Source organism: Oncorhynchus keta, chromosome 14, assembly GCF_023373465.1.
Source record: "Oncorhynchus keta strain PuntledgeMale-10-30-2019 chromosome 14, Oket_V2, whole genome shotgun sequence".
NCBI lineage: Eukaryota > Metazoa > Chordata > Actinopteri > Salmoniformes > Salmonidae > Oncorhynchus > Oncorhynchus keta.
The window spans coordinates 13,940,479-13,948,784 of record NC_068434.1 but is presented as its reverse complement, the minus strand read 5'-3'; positions in this window follow the sequence as shown (position 1 = coordinate 13,948,784).

Below are 8,306 nucleotides of genomic sequence, written 5' to 3'. Positions count from 1 at the left end.
GGAGAACAGAAACTAGCTGTCCTCTGGCTACACCATGGTGCCACCCTACAGAGTGCTGTTGAGGCTACTGTAGACCTTCCTTGCAAAACAGTGTGTTTTAATCAATTATTTGGTGACGTGAATATATTTAGTATAGAGTGCATTCGGAAACTATTCAGACCCCTTCACTTTTTCCACATTTTGTTACGTTACAAACGTATTCTAAAATGGATTAAATATGAAACATTTTTTCTCATCAATGTTTACAAACGATTATGCAATGACTGGGTTTATAAGAACACATTTCACTAAGCGCTGTAGGCTATGGGTTCTCCAACCCTATTCCAGGGGTCCTAGGCCTATAGGTTACACTTCGAGTTATTGGGCCACTTGTAGTTGTGATTTAATGATATAAACCGTATACACATATAGGCCTATGGGCTAAGCTACATAATGCAAGCCACTATGATTTGGAAAAATGGGCAAAAAAATGCATGCGCCGTTACTTTCCCAAACGTTGAGCATCATTCACATTCCTCATTACATTTTGTATTTACACTTTCATAATGTTTACATATCTTACATTGCTCATCTCATATGTATATATTGTATTTTATATAATCTATTGCATCTTGCCTATGACGCTCTGTTATTGCTCATCCATATATTTATATGTATATGTATATATTATTATTCCTTTGCTTACTTAGATTTGTGTGTATTAGGTAGTCGTTGTGAATTTGTTAGATTACTCGTTAGATATTACTGCACTGTCAGAACTAGATGAACAAGCATTTCGCTACACTTGCAATCACATCTGTAAACCATGTGTAAGTGACCAATAAAATTTGATTTGACTTTCAGTTTTGTCTTTAAGTACATTGGGGCGGCAGCGTAGCCTAGTGGTTAGAGCGTTGGACTAGTAACCGGAAGGTTGCAAACCCCCGAGCTGACAAGGTACAAATCTGTCGTTCTGCCCCTGAACAGGCAGTTAACCCACTGTTCCCAGGCCGTCATTGAAAATAAGAATATGTTCTTAACTGACTTGCCTGGTTAAATAAAGGTCAAATTTAAAAATAAAAATAAATTAAATAATACACACTGAGTGTACAAAACATTAAGGACACTTGCTTTTTCCATGACATAGACTGACCAGGTGAATCCAGGTGAAAGTTATGATCCCGTATTGATGTCATTTGTTAAATCCACTTCGATCAGTGTAAATGAAGATGGGAGAAGACAGGTTAATTAAAGAAGGATTTTTAAGCGTTGAGACAATTGAGACATGGATTGTGTACAGTCAGAGAATAAATTATTTGATCCCCTGCTGATTTAGTACATTTGCCCACTGACAAAGAAATGATCAGTCAATAATTTTAATGGTAGGTTTATTTGAACAGCGAGAGACAGAATAAAAACAAAAAAATCCAGAAAAACGCATGTCAAAAATGTTATAAATTGATTTGCATTTTAATGAGGGAAATAAGTATTTGACCCCATCTCAATCAGAAAGGTTTCTGGCACCCAGGTGTCTTTTATACAGGTAACGAGCTGAGATTAGGAGCACACTCTTAAAGGGAGTGCTCCTAATCTCATCTTGTTACCTGTATAAAAGACACCTGTCCACAGAAGCAATCAATCAGATTCCAAACTCTCCACCATGGCCAAGACCAAAGAGCTCTCCAAGGATGTTAGGGACAAGATTGTAGACCTACACAAGGCTGGAATGGGCTACAAGACCATCGCCAACCAGCTTGGTGAGAAGGTGACAACAGTTGGTGTGATCATTCGCAAATGGAAGAAACACAAAAGAACTGTCAATCTCCCGCAGCCTGGGGCTCCATGCAAGATCTCAGTTGCAATGATCATGAGAACGGTGAGGAATCAGCCCAGAACTACACCGGAGGATCTTGTCAATGTTCTCAAGGCAGCTGGGACCATAGTCACCAAGACAACAATTGGTAACACACTACGTCCCCCCAAGGTCCCCCTGCTCAAGAAAGCACATATACATGCCCATCTGAAGTTTGCCAATGAACATCTGAATAATTCAGAAGACAACTGGGTGAAAGTGTTGTGGTCAGATGAGACCAAAATGGAGCTCTTTGGCATCAACTCAACTCGCCGTGTTTGGAGGAGGAGGAATGCTGCCTATGACCCAAGAACAGCATCCCCACCGTCAAACATGGAGGTGGAAACATTATGCTTTGGGGGTGTTTTTCTGCTAAGGGGACCGGACAACTTTACCGCATCAAAGGGACGATGGACGGGGCCATGTACCGTCAAATCTTCCCTCAGTCAGGGCATTGAAAATGGCTCGTGGATGGGTATTCCAGCATGACAATGACCCAAAACACATGGCCAAGGCAACAAAGGAGTGGCTCAAGAAGAAGCACATTAAGGTGCTGGAGTGGCCTAGCCAGTCTCCAGACCTTAATCCCATAGAACATCTGTGGAGGGAGCTGAAGGTTCGAATTGCCAAACGTCAGCCTCGAAACCTTAATGACTTGGAGAAGATCTGCAAAGAGGAGTGAGACAAAATCCCTCCTAAGATGTGTGCAAACCTGGTGGCCAACTACAAGAAACGTCTGACCTCTGATTGCCAACAAGGGTTTTGCCACCAAGTACTTAGTCATGTTTTGTAGAGGGGTCAAATACTTATTTCCCTCATTAAAATTCAAATTAATTTATAACATTTTTGACATGCGTTTTTCTGGATTTTTTTGTTGTTATTCTGCCTCTCACTGTTGAAATAAACCTACCATTAAAATTACAGGCTGATCATTCCTTTGTCAGTGGGCAAACGTACAAGATCAGCAGGGGACCAAATACTTTCTTCCCTCACTGTATTGTGTGTCATTCAGAGGGTCAATGAGCAAGAAAAGATGTAAGTGCCTTTGAACGTGGTGTGGTAGTATGTGCCAGGCGCATCGGTTTGTGTCAAGAACGGCAATGCAGCTGGGTTTTTCACGCTCAACAGCGTATCAAGAGTGGTCCACCACCCAAAGGACATCCAGCCAACTTGACACAACTGTGGGAAGCATTGGAGTCAACATTCAACACCTTGTAGAGTCCATGCCCCGTGTTGAGGCTGTTCTGAGGGAAAAAAGGGGGGTGCAACTCAATATTAGGAAGGTGTTCTTAATGTTTTGTATTCTCAGTGTATGTATGAAATTTGTTTTTAGTTAATGGGCCATTAAATCGTCAGTGTTCATACGCTGGTTTGTTTCAATATCTATGTTTTTGCATGTTCATTGATTGATTAATTCATATTATGCTACTTAAATATAAATAAACATTTTGTTAGCTAATCCAACCATTTTTACATTTAACACTCTCAGTGTTGATTTAACACTGTAGAATTTGCAGTGAACACCATAACAGTGTACATTTAACGCTGACCTAGTTTGAACATTAAATTCTAAAGTGTTAAATACAAGGCATTAGTGAACACCATAACAGTGTAACTTTAACACTGCGTTAGTGTAACATTTTAATGCCACTGGTGTTGGAAAGTATTGGTGTTAAAAGTGCAACACTTTGGGCCTCCTGGGTGGCGCTGCATCGCAGTGGTAGCTGTGCCACCAGAGACTCTGGGTTCGAGCATGGCTTTCGACCTTTGTCTCTCCCGATCCCGGGAGTTGTAGCGATGAGACAAGATAGTAACTACTAACAATTGGATACCGCGAAAAGGGGGTAAAAAAAAGTTGTTTTTAAATTTAGAGGGACTGAGTACCAGGCCATCAGCAACTGGCCATTAAATTTGGTAGGTAATACGGTCACCGTAAAAGCTCAGACACATTGGTAGTATTGTCAAATGCTTGTCTGCAACAGTACTTCTGAACAGCACAGCACCTCTGAACAGAGTGTCCGGCAGTCAATCTCTTTTGTGGTCACACAGCAAAGACCTTGGAAGTCATCAGTCTTGTTAAAATATTTCAAACCAGAAGGTGGCAGTAGCATTGTTTGGCAATGCATATCCGTGCTTATTGCATATGGTCTAGATTCCAAGTTATCTTTGCTGATGTTGCTATTTCGTAGAAAGCTCTTGTTGATACTAGCCATATGGCCACAGCTACATAACTACCTAATGTTAGCATAGTTGCTAGATAGCATGACATAGCTAGCTAACTAGCTAAGGACACTGCACTAGCTCGGCAGCTAACACAGGCATCTGTTTCATTGAAACTAGCTAATCCATTGGGATTTAATTATGATGTCAATACTAGCGAAAGTGGTTAGCTAGCTCGGAGAATGTATTTAGTGTTGTGTGCATTGCATTGCATTACGTCTGTGTACTTAGCTAGCTACCATCCCATAGCCTACATTACATATGAAGTGTGACTGACTCATCTGTGGTTGTAAGGAGATGCCCTCTTTTTTCCTTTTGGGGGGACTCCCTCACGTGGGGTTCATGCTCTCTGATTGGCTCAAGTTGTCAAGTTGTTGGGCACTGACAAGCATTGCGATTCTACAAGTAGAATTGGTAGGTTCATCGCTATGGGTCAACACGCAGCAGGTACCGCTTTTGTTTTAGCAAGAGAAGGAACTGCCTCCCACTGCGATAAGTACCTATCAGCAGTCTATTTGCAGGGAGGTTTTCAGTGTGGTTCATGCTTTACAGCCCTACACATGTACACACTCACTCTACAGATTAAATCAGCCCCCCACCAACCCAGTTAGTTTGTGTTTATATTTATGTTTGTTTGTGTTGTTGCTATGCTGATTTCAGTGCTACTCTCTCTGTGTAGATAATCCTCTAATCCTGAGATAGGAAACCGAGACAATGTCATCAGTGATTCACTCTCCCAATGTCTGCTTTCCCCAGGCGCATAGGAAAGAACAATCAAATCGAAAACACAGCCTACATGAAACCAGAGGGGTAGAGGGAGGGGAGAGAAAAAGAAGATGGAGGAGAGGAAAGAAAGAGAGGGACATAGAACAGAAAATGGGCAAGTGAGAGTCAACATAATTAATGCATGTACTTGTTTTGTTTCCGTGTTTGTCAACCCGTCCTCCCCTGGTGAAAAAGCCACAGGTTCTGAGAGAGGAACCAAACACACCCTACAAAGAGTTGACAAATATTTACAGTTTACACACAGACACAGTGTGTGTGTGCGCCACAGCCGGTTACATGTGGTGCCTGAGCGTGTGACCACACACCGTAACCCCAGTGAGAGAGAGAGAGAGAGAGAGAGAGAGAGAGAGAGAGAGAGAGAGAGAGAGAGAGAGGGAGAGAGAGACGGGGGGAGAGAGGGGGGAGAGAGGGGGAGAGAGAGAAAGAGAGAGAGAGTGAGAGGGGGAGGGGAGAGAGAGAGATCAAACACATGCGGTCATATGGTCTGAATTAGGGTGCAGTCCTCATGTTTCATTATAAAATCCAATAAAGCAGCTCTTACATAACACACACACACACTTAACACTGCTCATACACCACAAACACTGCACACATAAACATAACACACAGACATGTGTGGATGTGGTCGCAGTTGGGAACATTTTTTCCTACACCACAGTCCCACAGTGCAGCATGAGGTTCTGCCCCATGTAGGTTCCGTGTTAGGGGCTAATGGGCCCACCCACAAACAGGAAACGGAACATGTACACACACACACACACACACACCGACGCACGCAAGCATGCACGCACACACATGCCCAAACTTTATTACAGCTCACACAATGTCCCATTATAAGACGCTCTAACAAGCCTTAACATCCTGTTGGAGATCATGTGTCGGCAGTCTGATATTTTAATACTGTTATTTCCAGTGACACAGAATGGACTTATTTCCTCATCCCAGCACACCTGACGGACACACCATCCTGTGTCTTGGTCCATCCGGAGTAAAAGGGTGGAAAACCACAAAAGAAATGCTGAGTTGTCAAGCTCTCACAGTGACTTTATGCTTTTCATTAGAGCCTGAAACTCCCCAGTGGTCCACCCCTTCCCACATACGCACGCACACAAACGCACATACATGCCCACGCGCACCTACAAACACACATACCGAGCCCCCTTGTGTGAAGATGTTTCAAATTACTCAGGACACACACAGCACTTAATGCGTCAACAGCAGGAGCAGCCGTCCTCTCAGCAACTGAGCTGCTTTGTTCTCAAACATGGAAAATCTCCTTTTAACTATCCTAAATGTGATAGCGATCACTACAGTGCACATAGACAGGCACACACACACACACACACACACACACACACACACACACAGAGCCTTGATGTGATACAGCTGCTGCTTTGGCGGATGATTAAACAGGAGCAAGACACAAATAACAGGGGCGCCAAAAACCACACGCCCCGGCCCCGGAATATTCCACAGCACCACAGCTTGCTCTGCTCTACCACATGATGCACAAACCTGCTCAGCATTATAGCTCTATCAACTAGAAGATATCAAAGCTGATCTCAGGGAGTATCCATGTTCACCTAGAACAGGGGTGTCAAACTCATTTTGCCTTGGGGCCACATTCTGTCTTCAACACAGCACTGCATTGAAAATTGGTTATATTTCCTCGCTGTCAAAATCTTCTCCAGCGTTTTTGGAATTTACTTTCTCTCTGACTGTCAAGCTTTCAGTTCAGTGATTATTAAAGAGCTGGACAAAGAAACTGGAAACTGGATAATGTAGATCCATAAACATTTCTACACATTATCGATTTGGTTTCAGTCATTTTAAAGTATATTAAGTTTGTATATTTAAAGTATATTAAGTTTGTATATTTAAAGTATATTAAGTTTGTATATTTAAAGTATATTAAGTTTGTTTCCCCCCTTAAATATATATATATATAAATATATATATATTTATCGCGACAGTGTTTATATATATAGGGTTTATTTATATATATATATATATATATATATATATATATATATATATATATATATATAAAAATGTTACGCAAACCGGGCCGGACTAAACCCTGTCACGACAATATGAGGCTGTTACTGTACAGTTGGCTTACCACAAGGGTGTGAGGGTAGAGAGCTGTGTGGAGAATGGGAGCTAAGTATTCAAGGTTGAGTAGTTATGGTATAGACCCAGTCGGTATTGGGCAGAAAGACTCAACCTTGCTCACATGTGGGGAAAACAACCTGTGGTTACCTCGGTTACCCCATTGGCTCACAGTAAAAACTTGTCCTTTTTGAAATGCAATTTTCTTATTATTTGCTTGTTTTAGTCAATTACAAAACTAAATGTAAGAAAATTACAGCATGTCTAAAGATGACTTGCCTGCTCCCGAGCGATGTCCCTATTTAGAACAACATAATATGCAGGGCTTCCCTCATGCTCCTTTTCATGATGATGCTACGGTCACTTGAGTGAGTGTTAGCTAACTACCGACTGAAACATTAAGCTAGCCGAGACCAACAGCACAAACAAACAGACTATAGAGCTACAAGTAGTGAATGGAGTCCCAACATCTCCCACTCGAATAGACTGAAGCCACAAGGCTTTTCTTGCCAGCTCTATTTCCCTACGTGGGAGCATTGCGAACCGCAGGTCAGGATTTTCGACCTGGTTAAATGTACATTGAACAGCACAGCAACTTTTGTTGTTGTCATTTCTGTATAACAAAACATCTACAACTAAGTTGTCTCTTTTGCAATGGGGGTCATTAGGAAATAATGTTTTTTGTTTTCCCCAATTTGTGGGCGTGGTCGAGGGGAATTCCTTGTTATTGCATGAATATCGACTGGGACTATGAGATGTATTCTATAAAATGGGTGTAGGTGGTTCTGTCACTTCTTCTTCAAAGTGTTGTAAGGTTAGACTGTTTCTGCAGAGTAGGTCAAAGCCTCAGCTAAGTGCTCATGAAGGTCAGTAGGTCGTACATGCTTGTCAACGGGTCATACATGCTTGTCAGCAGGTCATACATGAAGGTCAGCAGGTCATACATGAAGGTCAGCAGGTCATACATGAAGGTCAGCAGGTCATACATGAAGGTCAGGGTTTACAGAGATCACAAATGCAGCCACATCACAAGACTGTTCTGAAGCATCCAGCAGACCCCTCCACAAGGTCGGGTGTTACCCTGGCCACACAGGGTTATGGTCAAGATTAGGATGGGGGTGGAAGGTGGACATCAGGTGGTTGACGGTGCTTTGAAAACCTCTATTATCCGAGTCTGTTAATGATAACCACTGATCATAAATTCACAGCCAATGCTCTCCTCTGGCCGAGTACGCTATAATTCTATTTCACACATCCTCAGCACAGAGTGGGGGACAACCGTAGCATGCACTGACACGCACATGACTGCACATCAGCTCAGAGGCAAAGAGACTGGCTAATCAGAACAAGATCATCA